Source organism: Pecten maximus, chromosome 1 (assembly GCF_902652985.1).
Source record: "Pecten maximus chromosome 1, xPecMax1.1, whole genome shotgun sequence".
NCBI classification, from domain to species: domain Eukaryota; kingdom Metazoa; phylum Mollusca; class Bivalvia; order Pectinida; family Pectinidae; genus Pecten; species Pecten maximus.
The window spans coordinates 12987229-13004122 of record NC_047015.1 but is presented as its reverse complement, the minus strand read 5'-3'; the positions used below and the strand labels follow the sequence as shown (position 1 = coordinate 13004122).

General features: G+C 38.5%; 1 protein-coding gene across 2 annotated transcripts in view; it reads right to left on the bottom strand.

The window, feature by feature from the left end:
* LOC117325364 (rho GTPase-activating protein 24-like) overlaps positions 1 to 16894 on the bottom strand; it is a 62296-nt gene that overhangs the window by 18091 nt on the left and 27311 nt on the right. The window lies entirely within an intron of this gene.

The window sequence follows — 16894 nt, the reverse complement described above, 5'->3', positions numbered from 1 at the left end:
AACTGGTGAGCTGACAACTTTATACACCAGTCAGTTATATATACAACTGGTGAGCTGACAACTTCATACAACAGAGTCAGTTATATACAACTGGTGAGCTGACAACTTTATACACCAGAGTCAGTTATATACAACTGGTGAGCTGACAACTTTATACACCAGTCAGTTATATATACAACTGGTGAGCTGACAACTTCATACAACAGAGTCAGTTATATACAACTGGTGAGCTGACAACTTTACACACCAGAGTCAATTATATATACAACTGGTGAGCTGACAACTTTATACACCAGTCAGTTATATATATAACTGGTGAGCTGACAACTTTATACACCAGAGTCAGTTATATATACAACTGGTGAGCTGACAACTTTATACACTAGTCAGTTATATACAACTGGTGAGCTGACAACTTTATACACCAGAGTCAGTTATATACAACTGGTGAGCTGACAACTTTATACACCAGAGTCAGTTATATACAACTGGTGAGCTGACAACTTTATACACCAGAGTCAGTTATATACAACTGGTGAGCTGACAACTTTATACACCAGAGTCAGTTATATATACAACTGGTGAGCTGACAACTTTATACACTAGTCAGTTATATACAACTGGTGAGCTGACAACTTTATACACTAGTCAGTTATATATACAAATGGTGAGCTGACAACTTTATACACCAGAGTCAGTTATATACAACTGGTGAGCTGACAACTTTATATACCAGTCAGTTATATACAACTGGTGAGCTGACAACTTTATACACCAGAGTCAGTTATATATACAACTGGTGAGCTGACAACTTTATATACCAGTCAGTTATATACAACTGGTGAGCTGACAACTTTATACACCAGAGTCAGTTATATATACAACTGGTGAGCTGACAACTTTATACACCAGAGTCAGTTATATATACAACTAGTGAGCTGACAACTTTATACACCAGTCAGTTATATACAACTGGCAAGCTGACAACTTTATACACAAGTCAGTTATATATACAACTGGTGAGCTGACAACTTTATACACCAGTCAGTTATATACAACTGGCAAGCTGACAACTTTATACACAAGTCAGTTATATATACAACTGGTGAGCTGACAACTTTATACACCAGAGTCAGTTATATACAACTGGCGAGCTGACAACTTCATACACTAGTCAGTTATATACAACTGGTGAGCTGACAACTTTATACACTAGTTGATGAACTGGTGAGCTGACAACTTTATACACTAGTCAGTTATATACAACTGGTGAGCTGACAACTTTATACACCAGAGTCAGTTATATACAACTGGTGAGCTGACAACTTTATACACCAGAGTCAGTTATATACAACTGGTGAGCTGACAACTTTATACACCAGTCAGTTATATATACAACTGGTGAGCTGACAACTTTATACACCAGAGTCAGTTATATACAACTGGTGAGCTGACAACTTTATACACCAGAGTCAGTTATATACAACTGGTGAGCTGACAACTTTATACACCAGAGTCAGTTATATACAACTGGCAAGCTGACAACTTTATACACCAGTCAGTTATATATACAACTGGTGAGCTGACAACTTTATACACCAGTCAGTTATATATACAACTGGCAAGCTGACAACTTTATACACAAGGCTTAAAATGATGAATCTAATCATCAGAGACATTCTAGTATTGATTATACTTACACACAGCTCAAACCATCAAACTTTTATGGAGAATACTGCACCCTGAGACTTTTCTGAACATTTTAGTATTTTAGTGTTAAGTATATTTATATAGTAATAATATTGTCTTCTTTCTATAGTGTGACACCAGGGACACACATTCTTCTACAAAAGATATAAGGTACCTTCATTCATACAATCACATTCAAGTGCAATATTCTGAAGCATTTTTTTTATTTGTTTTTTTCTCATTATTCATTCGTCCATATAATCTTTCAGAAACAGAGCTTTGCTGAAATGAATGACCATTATCCCCCAAAAGATAATCCTTTTGTGGAACATCTGTGCGTTATTTGACAAAATTCTTAAAATAGTAACCACTGGCCATTCCTGAAATGTGAGTTCCGTGTTTTCATCTCATAAATAATCTTGAATTTGTATAAATTTTTATCAAAACCTGTTGAGAAATAAAGCTCCTAAAGTGATTTCATAAGAATAATCACTGGCAGATTTAAGGGGGGGCATGGGAGGTGCACGCCCCCCTAAAATTGTATGAATCTTGTGTGAAATACACTAGAATGCAGGATTTTGCATTTACCTGCTAAATTTTTTCCCGGGGGGAGTACCCCTGACCCCCCATAATGTGGCACACCTCCTAACTGAAAATCCTGTATCCGACCATGATAATAGTTATTCAAACAGAACCATGGTCTTGACCATAGGACTCTTGCACTAGGTGTCTATAAAATTTGAATGAAATAAATAAAGTAACTAAGTAACGAATTCAAATTTATGCACATGTATCAGATCTAGTCTATAGTCATCAGCTTTATCTTTATGTCCAGCAATCAAGCTCAGTCATATATGTACAGGTATAAGATCTAGCTAGTCTAAAGTCAGCTGTATCTATCTGTCCAACAATCAAACCAAGCCACTTCAAGCCTGTTGAGTAACATCTATTACATTTTTACCAGTGAAATATCAAAAATTATTCATTCTATAAAAGTGATATTTTTCACTAGTGAAAAATATCACTTTTGCTGATTTGACCAATCAAATTAAGGATTAGAAAATACTAAAATAATTGACCAATCAGAAAGCCCGACATATATGTCAGCACCTGGACAGGGGAAACTACTTTTTTTGTTTACAAATTATCGCTGTAGGCCTAGTTAGCATACGGGTTAGGGTTTTCGTTGATAAAAAATGTAATAAACAGAATATCTAACAGTGTCTTCAGTAATACCAAATATATTTCACTCGTGGGGCTAATATTTTGATATTTTTCACTCGTGCTGCGCACTCGTGAAAAATATCAAAATATTAGCCCCACTCGTGAAATATATTTGGTATTACTGAAGACACTGTTAGATATCCTCTATTTCTTGTGGTCCTTCTAAATCAAACCATCATTAGCCTCACAATCCTAGATTTCAAACAAGTTCTTGTGAGAGAATAATTCTGTACCAATATTGAGATTGACTTTTTCAGTTTTCTGAGTGCTTACTCAATAAATCAAATCTGAATCGATTACTAGTGTGATAGACAATAAATGCTGGTATCTTTATTATGGAGCTAACTAGATTCCAGTAGTGAGATGACTGGAGTCTCTGCTGCCATTTACACTACAGAATCAGTGGGCAGAATGGGGCACCCTGGTCACAACACTGTAATTACATACATACACAACCCTAAAGTGACAAGCAGCCGTGTTTGTGACATATGGCAATGGTCTCAATCATTTCTCATAACACTGTGTACAGGCAGACAGCAGTGTCCTTGCTTGACCAGCCATTAACTTGTATTAAGTGTGCTGTAGATAATCGTTAACCTCACAACGTTTCTATCACATTTACCTATTTGATCCAACACATACCCTGCTAGTTCCTGAATCTCCCATAACTTGGCTGTATTGGCAAATGACCATGCAGCCATTATCCTGTCTGGGAATGTGGGCAGATGACCAGCCATTATCCTGACTGGGAGTGAGTGGACAGATGACCAGCCATTATCCTGACTGGGAGTGAGTGGACAGATGACCAGCCATTATCCTGTCTGGGAATGTGGACAGATGACCAGCCATTATCCTGACTGGGAGTGAGTGGACAGATAACCAGCCATTATCCTGACTGGGAGTGTGTGGACAGATGACCAGCCATTATCCTGACTGGGAGTGTGTGGACAGATGACCAGCCATTATCCTGACTAAGAGTGAGTGGACAAATGACCAGCCATTATCCTGACTGGGAGTGTGTGGACAGATGACCAGCCATTATCCTGACTGGGAGTGAGTGGACAGATGACCAGCCATTATCCTGACTGGGAGTGTGTGGACAGATGACCAGCCATTATCCTGACTGGGAGTGTGTGGACAGATGACCAGCCATTATCCTGACTGGGAGTGAGTGGACAGATGACCAGCCATTATCCTGACTGGGAGTGAGTGGACAGATGACCAGCCATTATCCTGACTGGGAGTGTGTGGACAGATGACCAGCCATTATCCTGACTGGGAGTGTGTGGACAGATGACCAGCCATTATCCTGACTGGGAGTGTGTTGACAGATGACCAGCCATTATCCTGACTGGGAGTGAGTGGACAGATGACCAGCCATTGTCCTGACTGGGAGTGAGTGGACAGATGACCAGCCATTATCCTGACTGGGAGTGTGTGGACAGATGACCAGCCATTATCCTGACTGGGAGTGAGTGGACAGATGACCAGCCATTATCCTGACTGGGAGTGAGTGGACAGATGACCAGCCATTATCCTGACTGGGAGTGTGTGGGCAGATGACCAGCCATTATCCTGACTGGGAGTGAGTGGACAGATGACCAGCCATTATCCTGACTGGGAGTGAGTGGACAGATGACCAGCCATTATCCTGACTGGGAGTGAGTGGACAGATGACCAGCCATTATCCTGACTGGGAGTCATGGCTGTGTCACCATTAACCAGGTATAATACACTGTCATGACTGTGTCACCATTAACCAGGTATAATACACTGACATGGCTGTGTCACCATTAACCAGGTATAATACACTGTCATGGCTGTGTCACCATTAACCAGGTACATGTATAATACACTGTCATGACTGTGTCACCATTAACCAGGTATAATACACTGACATGACTGTGTCACCATTAACCAGGTATAATACACTGGCATGGCTGTGTCACCATTAACCAGGTATAATACACTGTCATGGCTGTGTCACCATTAACCAGGTATAATACACTGGCATGGCTGTGTCACCATTAACCAGGTATAATACACTGTCATGGCTGTGTCACCATTAACCAGGTATAATACATTGTCATGGCCGTGTCACCATTAACCAGGTATAATACACTGTCATGGCTGTGTCACCATTAACCAGGTATAATACACTGCCATGGCTGTGTCACCATTAACCAGGTATAATACACTGTCATGGCTGTGTCACCATTAACCAGGTATAATACACTGTCATGGCTGTGTCACCATTAACCAGGTATAATACACTGCCATGGCTGTCACCATTAACCAGGTATAATACACTGTCATGGCTGTGTCACCATTAACCAGGTATAATACACTGCCATGGCTGTGTCACCATTAACCAGGTATAATACACTGTCATGGCTGTGTCACCATTAACCAGGTATAATACACTGTCATGGCTGTGTCACCATTAACCAGGTTTAATACACTATCATGGCTGTGTCACCATTAACCAGGTATAATACACTGTCATGACTGTGTCACCATTAACCAGGTATACTACACTGACATGGCTGTGTCACCATTAACCAGGTATAATACACTGACATGACTGTGTCACCATTAACCAGGTATAATACACTGCCATGGCTGTGTCACCATTAACCAGGTATAATACACTGTCATGGCTGTGTCACCATTAACCAGGTATAATACACTGTCATGGCTGTGTCACCATTAACCAGGTATAATACACTGCCATGGCTGTCACCATTAACCAGGTATAATACACTGTCATGGCTGTGTCACCATTAACCAGGTATAATACACTGCCATGGCTGTGTCACCATTAACCAGGTATAATACACTGTCATGGCTGTGTCACCATTAACCAGGTATAATACACTGTCATGGCTGTGTCACCATTAACCAGGTATAATACACTGTCATGGCTTTGCCACCATTAACCAGGTATAATACACTGTCATGACTGTGTCACCATTACCAGGTATAATACACTGTCATGGCTGTGTCACCATTAACCAGGTTTAATACACTATCATGGCTGTGTCACCATTAACCAGGTATAATACACTGTCATGACTGTGTCACCATTAACCAGGTATAATACACTGTCATGGCTGTGTCACCATTAACCAGGTATAATACACTGTCATGGCTGTGTCACCATTAACCAGGTATAATACACTGTCATGGCTGTGTCACCATTAACCAGGTATAATACACTGTCATGACTGTGTCACCATTAACCAGGTATAATACACTGTCATGGCTGTGTCACCATTAACCAGGTATAATACACTGTCATGGCTGTGTCACCATTAACCAGGTATAATACACTGTCATGGCTGTGTCACCATTAACCAGGTATAATACACTGACATGGCTGTGTCACCATTAACCAGGTATAATACACTGTCATGGCTGTGTCACCATTAACCAGGTATAATACACTGACATGGCTGTGTCACCATTAACCAGGTATAATACACTGTCATGGCTGTGTCACCATTAACCAGGTATAATACACTGTCATGGCTGTGTCACCATTAACCAGGTATAATACACTGCCATGGCTGTGTCACCATTAACCAGGTATAATACACTGTCATGGCTGTGTCACCATTAACCAGGTATAATACACTGTCATGGCTGTGTCACCATTAACCAGGTATAATACACTGTCATGGCTGTGTCACCATTAACCAGGTATAATACACTGGCATGGCTGTGTCACCATTAACCAGGTATAATACACTGCCATGGCTGTGTCACCATTAACCAGGTATAATACACTGTCATGGCTGTGTCACCATTAACCAGGTATAATAGACTGCCATGGCTGTGTCACCATTAACCAGGTATAATACACTGTCATGGCTGTGTCACCATTAACCAGGTATAATACACTGTCATGGCTGTGTCACCATTAACCAGGTATAATACACTGTCATGGCTGTGTCACCATTAACCAGGTATAATACACTGCCATGGACTGTGTCACCATTAACCAGGTATAATACACTGTCATGGCTGTTGTCACCATTAACCAGGTATAATACACTGCCATGGCTGTGTCACCATTAACCAGGTATAATACACTGCCATGGCTGTGTCACCATTAACCAGGTTTAATACACTGCCATGGCTGTGTCACCATTAACCAGGTATAATACACTGTCATGGTTGTGTCACCATTAACCAGGTATAATACACTGTCATGGCTGTGTCACCATTAACCAGGTATAATACACTGCCATGGCTGTGTCACCATTAACCAGGTTTAATACACTGTCATGGTTGTGTCACCATTAACCAGGTATAATACACTGCCATGGCTGTCACCAATAACCAGGTATAATACACTGCCATGGCTGTGTCACCATTAACCAGGTATAATACACTCATGGCTGTGTCACCATTAACCAGGTATAATACACTGCCATGGCTGTGTCACCATTAACCAGGTACATGTATAATATGTATACACTGTCATGGTTGTGTCACCATTAACCAGGTATAATACACTGTCATGACTGTGTCACCATTAACCAGGTATAATACACTGTCATGGTTGTGTCACCATTAACCAGGTATAATACACTGTCATGGCTGTGTCACCATTAACCAGGTATAATACACTGCCATGGTTGTGTCACCATTAACCAAGTATAATACACTGTCATGGCTGTGTCACCATTAACCAGGTATAATACACTGTCATGGCTGTGTCACCATTAACCAGGTATAATACACTGTCATGGTTGTGTCACCATTAACCAGGTACATGTATAATACACACAGTCATGGCTGTGTCACCATTAACCAGGTATAATACACTACCATGGCTGTGTCACCATTAACCAGGTACATGTATAATACACTGTCATGGTTGTGTCACCATTAACCAGGTATAATACACTGCCATGGCTGTGTCACCATTAACCAGGTATAATACACTGGCATGGCTGTGTCACCATTAACCAGGTATAATAGACTGCCATGGCTGTGTCACCATTAACCAGGTATAATACACTATCATGGCTGTGTCACCATTAACCAGGTATAATACACTGCCATGGCTGTGTCACCATTAACCAGGTATAATACACTGTCATGGTTGTGTCACCAATAACCAGGTATAATACACTGTCATGGTTGTGTCACCATTAACCAGGTATAATACACTGCCATGGTTGTGTCACCATTAACCAAGTATAATACACTGTCATGGCTGTGTCACCATTAACCAGGTATAATACACTGTCATGGCTGTGTCACCATTAACCAGGTATAATACACTGACATGACTGTGTCACCATTAACCAGGTATAATACACTGACATGACTGTGTCACCATTAACCAGGTATTATACAGTCATGGCTGTGTCACCATTAACCAGGTACATGTATAATACACTGCCATGGCTGTGTCACCATTAACCAGGTATAATACACTGTCATGGCTGTGTCACCATTAACCAGGTATAATACACTGTCATGACTGTGTCACCATTACCAGGTATAATACACTGTCATGGCTGTGTCACCATTAACCAGGTATAATACACTGTCATGGCTGTGTCACCATTAACCAGGTATAATACACTGCCATGGTTGTGTCACCATTAACCAAGTATAATACACTGTCATGGCTGTGTCACCATTAACCAGGTATAATACACTGTCATGGTTGTGTCACCATTAACCAGGTACATGTATAATACACACAGTCATGGCTGTGTCACCATTAACCAGGTATAATACACTACCATGGCTGTGTCACCATTAACCAGGTACATGTATAATACACTGTCATGGTTGTGTCACCATTAACCAGGTATAATACACTGCCATGGCTGTGTCACCATTAACCAGGTATAATACACTGGCATGGCTGTGTCACCATTAACCAGGTATAATAGACTGCCATGGCTGTGTCACCATTAACCAGGTATAATACACTATCATGGCTGTGTCACCATTAACCAGGTATAATACACTGCCATGGCTGTGTCACCATTAACCAGGTATAATACACTGTCATGGTTGTGTCACCAATAACCAGGTATAATACACTGTCATGGTTGTGTCACCATTAACCAGGTATAATACACTGCCATGGCTGTGTCACCATTAACCAGGTATAATACACTGTCATGGTTGTGTCACCATTAACCAGGTATAATACACTGCCATGGCTGTGTCACCATTAACCAGGTTTAACACACTGTCAAGGCTGTAACCAGTAGCATGTTAAACAGCTGTATCTGTTGGTGTACAAACACTAACCAACATCTATGGCTATATTGATTTCTCCTCTATATGTTTCTGGAGTTTTGGTAGATCATATTTGAAAACTAATTTCCTGGGCTAGCTGTAGTGTGTAACGGATTCATTGACTGAGACAGGCTGCCTCAGCAGTGTGTAGGAATGGCATCATGTTCCAGAGACTACACTATGTCTGGTCTCCCAGGAGGGACACCGTACCACTAATATCACCACATCATGCAACCAAACTGTAGCATTTCTTCATTGGAATATGAAAACACACACCATTAATAGCATTGGGATGTTTAATTTAATACCTTTCCTGGAAATTTATATGTCAATGTTGATCCTCCTGTTCTTGAAAAGTGATTCTCATCAAACACCTTTTACCGAGATTTATTTGATTTCATTTTTTTTCATTTCAACAAGATTTATTTGATCTGCTCCATTTAAATTTTATGGATGAATATGTTGATTTGCATGCCATTGCCATGTTATAAGGAGATAAAGTAGATAACAGCACGGCATGTCCTCACAGATGTTAATGTAGGACTGCATGCTAGTCTCAACATCTCTCAACACCATGGAAATGTGTATAAATTTTACATATAGGGATGCAAGCAGTATCTGAAGTTAGATTTCTATCATTTTTTCATCAATTTGACATAAAACACAAAAGAACACCCACAGGGCAGTAGAAAATTAATCATAGGACTAAAAATTACATACCTATTTAAAAATTGTTACATTATAACCTGTCTAAGTTGGATATCACTGGGACAAGGTGTCCGTTTTGTACAGATCGATAATTGTCAACATCTGAAAAATAGTATTTGACTATGAAACAACAGAAAAAGAACACCTTAACATTCAATTATTTATGCTACAAACAGAGAAAAAAGTCTATTCACTGCCAACGTGCACAACACAAAAATATCTGTGCCAGAATTTGCTGTCTATATATGTATCGGTAATGTCGTCTTTAAGAATTTTACTGTCAGTGACCAACTCGTTTTCACCAGAGTAAGTCTCCTTATTTTCAAAGAACATGATTGAAAGTATTCATGATATGTGGCGATAATCCTTTAGGTGTGGTGAATAGTTGTCAACCACCTCAAGATAGCCAATTAAAGTTACATGTCGGTGGGGGCCTCAATTAACAGCAAACCAGTCATGACCTTGAAATTGTGAAGGTCTTGGAAGTTGGGAGAACATGACGTCTGCTTTGATCAGGTTGTTTTAGAAGGATATATATCTCATGGACAGTTAAACAAAGTACACCAGTCCTCAGAATTGACAAGTTCTGGATTGTGCAGGTTTAAACTACTATAAGATATAAGACAAGAGGCCCAGAGGGCCTGTATCGCTCACCTGGTTTATTTGACCAAACATCAAAATAAAGTTATGTTCCATTTGCTAATAACTTTATTTGTTTATGTGTGATTAAGTTGTGGGGATCTCAACTGCTTCAAAGATATAACTAAGAAACGAAGTCAAGATTCAACATGGTTGGGTTGGGGGTCAGCCCCATAATTTTTTACAATTTCTCCACCCCATGCTACCATACAAATGTTAGTAATATCCATCATTGCTTATTTTCAGAGAAGAAGTTGTTTAACAATTTGTACAATTTTGACCCCTCAGACCTCAGGAAGGTCAGCCCCATCATTTGTACAATTTCTAGTCCCCACCCCATAATGATGCTACCAGTCGAATTTTATCCAATTTCGATCAAGTGTTGACGGACGGACAGATGTCGGACGCCGAACGCCACAGTATGGCATAAGCCTCCTGGGCCCTTGGTCCTTTGGACCAGGTGAGCTAAAAACACATTCCTACCAAGTACCCAATGGGAACTAAACCCAGGTCTCAGGGCATGATAATCCATGGCTCTACGTACCTCCTCAGTAAAAGATGCATGCTATATATGTAAGCTGAGTGACAAATACTGTATTCAACACTATATGTACAAGTCACACTAACCTGTTCCTAATTTACACTACTTCCTGGCCATTTTCCTTGGGATTTCCTAAATTTCTGCCAGAGAACTTTCAATACCAAAGAGGGACCTTAGATGGGTGCCATATATAGTGAAATAACATTCCTGCTGAGTGCCCCAACTAGAATCAAACCTGGGTCTCCGCCGTAATGATCCATGGCGAAGACTCTACCTCCTGACCCAAAGCAATGCTTCATCAGCATCAACAGTTTAACACTATAATGTACAAGCCACACTGACTCATTCCTTTTATAGGGAAAATGCCAAGACCAAACAATGATGCAAGATTTCAAGACAGGGATCAGATTATACAGGGACTGGTTATAACAACATTGTGCTTGCTCTTTCTTTAACACCCACATTTTTTAATTTGTTATCTGAATTAGAGCAGCATTTGGATATATATTTCTCACAATTTGAGATCATGTTAGATTGCTTACAATTCAAAAGAAGGTGGGCATACACACTTCATATCTCTGTTTAATGATCATTGAGATGTTCACCTCATTATAATATTTTTTACATTATATACATTTACATACTTCATTCCATAAGTGTCCAATTACAAAATAAACTTCATTATAAGTGTACAGCATGCAACTTGAATACAATACTGATATAAAGCATAATATTCAAGAGATTCTCAAACATTTTGTATTTCTCAAGCATTTTGTCTATAAAAATGGCACTTGAGTCTAGGATAACTGTTGGTGGAGGGGTGTAGCTATGACAACTATAATCATCCATGTCTAGGATAACTTGCTGTTGGTGGAGGGGTGTAGCTATATATGACAACTATAATCATCCATTCGCATAATGTAATATACACAATGTCATGTTTTTGATATATAAATCATAAACAAGTAACTCAATAAAAAGATTTATCAACATGTCTTAAAATGGAAAAAAATAACTGGTATTATCAATAAAACTTGGCCAAGATCATGTCACAGCTGAGGATTTCCAAAGATCTGCCCATAGAAACAGAATGTGTACTGTATACACCATCAGGATATAGACCACTCATGATGGAACAATGGTTACAGACAGCCTGGGCGTTACACCTGTGTAAACAGGAGCTATGATTCAGTACCACATGGACCTTCCTGTCTGTGGCATCCCCTATAGATTAGGTGAGGTCATCAACACATGTATATGTCAACTTAATCATAACAGCAGTATACATTAATTAGTACCTAAAAGTTAAGTCTTACACATGCACCTAACTCCTACACCAGCAGTACCTTAAAATCTTATACCTAACACCTATACACCAACAGTACCTTAAACTCTTATACCTAACACCTATACACCAACAGTACCTTAAACTCTTATACCTAACACCTATACACCAACAGTACCATTAACAAAATCTTATACCTAACACCTATACACCAACAGTACCTTAAAATCTTATACCTAACACCTATACACCACAGTACCTTAAAACTCTTATACCTAACACCTATACACCAACAGTACCTTAAGACTCTTATACCTAACACCTATACACCACAGTACCTTAAAATCTTATACCTAACACCTATACACCCAACAGTAACCTTAAAATCTTATACCTAACACCTATACACCAACAGTACCTTAAAATCTTATACCTAACACCTATACACCAACAGTACCTTAAAATCTTATACCTAACACCTATACACCAACAGTACCTTAAAATCTTATACCTAACACCTATACACCAACAGTACCTTAAAATCTTATACCTAACACCTATACACCAACAGTACCTTAAACTCTTATACCTAACACCTATACACCAACAGTACCTTAAAATCTTATACCTAACACCTATACACCAACAGTACCTTAAAATCTTATACCTAACACCTATACACCAACAGTACCTTAAAATCTTATACCTAACACCTATACACCAACAGTACCTTAAAATCTTATACCTAACACCTATACACCAACAGTACCTTAAACTCTTATACCTAACACCTATACACCAACAGTACCTTAAAATCTTATACCTAACACCTATACACCAACAGTACCTTAAACTCTTATACCTAACACCTATACACCAACAGTAACCTTAAACTCTTATACCTAACACCTATACACCAACAGTACCTTAAACTCTTATACCTAACACCTATACACCAACAGTACCTTAAAATCTTATACCTAACACCTATACACCAAAGAAACCCCCCCTAAAAAAACCAAAAAATAACAACCCCCAAAAACCCAAAAAAAACCAAATTTAACCCAAAAAAACCCCAAAAATAAAAACCCTTTTTTTCAAATATACCCAAAAACCCCCCTTAAAACTTATCCCCAAAACCCCAACCCCCCTACCAAAAACTTTTCCCCCCCCCAACCCCAAAACTTAAAACTCACTAAAAACCCCCCTAGCCTTTCCAACCCTTACCCCCCCCTAAAAATTTAACCCAACCCTTCCCCGCCTTAACCTTTACCTAAAACCATCCCCCCAACTTTAAAACCCCCCCCCTACACCAACGACCTCTTCCCAAAACCCAAACCAAAATTCCCTTTAACTTTAACCACACCTTTCACCCCCATATTCCTTATACCAAACCCCATAAAAAGCCAGAAACCAATACAAACCTAAAAACAGGACCAAAACCAAACCCAAAGAAAACCTTTAAAAAAAAAAAAAAGAAAAAAAAAAAAACCAAAAACTCTTATACTAACACCTATACACCAACAGTACCTTAAACTCTTATACCTAACACCTATACACCAACAGTACCTTAAAATCTTATACCTAACACCTATACACCAACAGTACCTTAAACTCTTATACCTAACACCTATACACCAACAGTACCTTAAAATCTTATACCTAACACCTATACACCAACAGTACCTTAAAATCTTATACCTAACACCTATACACCAACAGTACCTTAAACTCTTATACCTAACACCTATACACCAACAGTACCTTAAAATCTTATACCTAACACCTATACACCAACAGTACCTTAAAATCTTATACCTAAACACCTATACACCAACAGTACCTTAAAATCTTATCCTAACAACCTATACACCAACAGTACCAATTAAACTCTTATACCTAACACCTATACACCAACAGTACCTTAGACTCTTATACCTAACAACCTATACACCAACAGTACCTTAAACTCTTATACCACCTACCACCCTAAAATCTTCTACCTACCTACCAACAGTTACCTTAAATCTTATACCAAACCTTAAAAAAAACCTTAAAATTATACCAACACCTAAACCCCCCTTAACTTAACCAACCAACACAAAATACCTTAAATCTTAACAAAAACCAAAAACCAAAAATACCAAAACCCTAACACCTTACACCAACAGTACCTTTTTTCTTATAAAACCTATCACCAACAGTACCTTTAATTTTACCCAAACCTATACACCAACTACCTTAATTTTTCCTAAACCCCCCAACTACCCTTTAAAAAAACAAAAAAAAAAAGGAAAAAAAGAAAAAAAAAAAAAAGCATACAAAAAAAAAAAAAAAAAAAACCCCAGAAAAAAATTAAAAAAAAAAAACCCCAAAAGATAAAAAAAAAAAAAAAAAAAATTTGATCTTTTAAACCATACACCAACAGTACCTTTAAAAACTTATACCTAACACCTATAAACCCCCCAAAAAATCTTATACCAAAACTATACACAAAGTACCCTTAAAAAAATTTTTACCAACCCCTATTTCCCAACAGTACCTTAAAATCTTATACCTAAACCCATACCCCAAAAAGTACTTAAAAACATACCTAACACCAACACCAAAGTTTAAACCCCATACCTAAAACCCCTTAAAACCCAAAAGTCCTTTAAAAAAAAACAACACCAAAACCAACAGACCAAACCAACCAAACCCCAAAAAAACCCAATTTAAACCCCAAAAAAAAACCAAAATTTTCCACCTTCCCTTTTTTTCCCCAACCCCCCCCCCTCCCCCTTTTACCCAATTTACCCCCCCCTAAACCCCCTTTTTTTTTAAACCCCCCCCCCCTAAAATTTTTTTCCTAAATTCACCCCCCAAAAATTTAAAAACCCCCCCCCCCCACCCCCCCCTTTTTCCCCCCTAAAAACCCCCCCCCCTTTTTTCCCAACCCCCCCTTTAAAAATTTTCCCCAAAAAACCCCCCCAACCCCCCCCTTTTAAAAAATTTCCCCTTTTCCTTTTCCCCCAACCTTTTAAAAACCCCCTATCCCCCAAAACCTTTAAAAAAACCCCCCCTTTTAAAAAAAATTTGTTTTTCCCCCCCAAAAAAAAAAAAAAACCCCCAAAAGGGTTAAATTTTTTTAAAAAAAAAAAACCCCCCGTTTAAATAACAATAAAATCCAAAATCTTTCCCCCCCCCAAAAAACCCCCCCCTTAAAAACCATCCAAAAAAAAATTTTTTTAAAACAAAAACAAATTTTTACCCAACCCAAAAAACGACCCCAAAAAAATTTTCCACCCCCCAAAATTTTAAAACCCCTTCCCCCCCCTTTTTTTAAAAACCCCCCCCCCTACCTTCCTTTTCAAACCCAAAAAACCTCCTTTTTTTCCCCCTTTTCCCCCCCAAATTTTTTCCCAAAATTAAAATTTTAAAAAAAAAACCTAACACCAAAAGAAATTAAAATTAAAACCAAATATAAAAAACATACCTAAAAATTTTTTAAAAAACTAAAACACCAAAAAAACTCTTATACCTAACCCATCACCCAAAAGTACCTAATCTTATACCAAAACCTACCACAAGTTTTTTAATTTAAACCCAAACCCCCAAAAACCCAAACCCTTTTAAAAAAAAAAACCCACAAACCTTTTTAAACCCCCCAAAAAATATTTTTTAAAACCTAAAAAATACTTTTTTTTCCAACACCTTTAAACCAAAAATACCTTTAAAAAAAACAAAATATACACCAACAGTACCTTAAAAATCTATATACCTACACCTATACACCAACAGTACCTTAAAATCTTATACCTAACACCTATACACCAACAGTACCTTAAAAATCTTATACCTAACACCTATACACCCAACAGTACCTTAAACTCTTATACCGAACACCTATACACCAACAGTACCTTAGACTCTTATACTAACACCTATACACCAACAGTACCTTAACTCTTATACCTACACCTATACCCAACAGTACCTTAAAATCTTATACCTACACCTATACACCAACAGTAACCTTAAAAGCTTAACAACTAAACATCAAACCGTACCTTAAAATCTTATACCTAACACCTATACACCAACAGTACCTTAGACTCTTATACCTAACACCTATACACCAACAGTACCTTAAAATCTTATACCTAACACCTATACACCAACAGTACCTTAACTCTTATACCTAACACCTATACACCAACAGTACCTTAAACTCTTATACCTAACACCTATACACCAACAGTACCTTAAACTCTTATACCTAACACCTATACACCAACAGTACCTTAAAATCTTATACCTAACACCTATACACCAACAAGTACCTTAAAATCTTATACCTAACACCTATACACCAACAGTACCTTAAAATCTTATACCTAACACCTATACACCAACAGTACCTTAGACTCTTATACCTAACACCTATACACCAACAGTACCTTAAAATCTTATACCTAACACCTATACAACCAACAGTACCTTAAATCTTATACCTAACACCTATACACCAACAGTACCTTAAAATTATACCTACA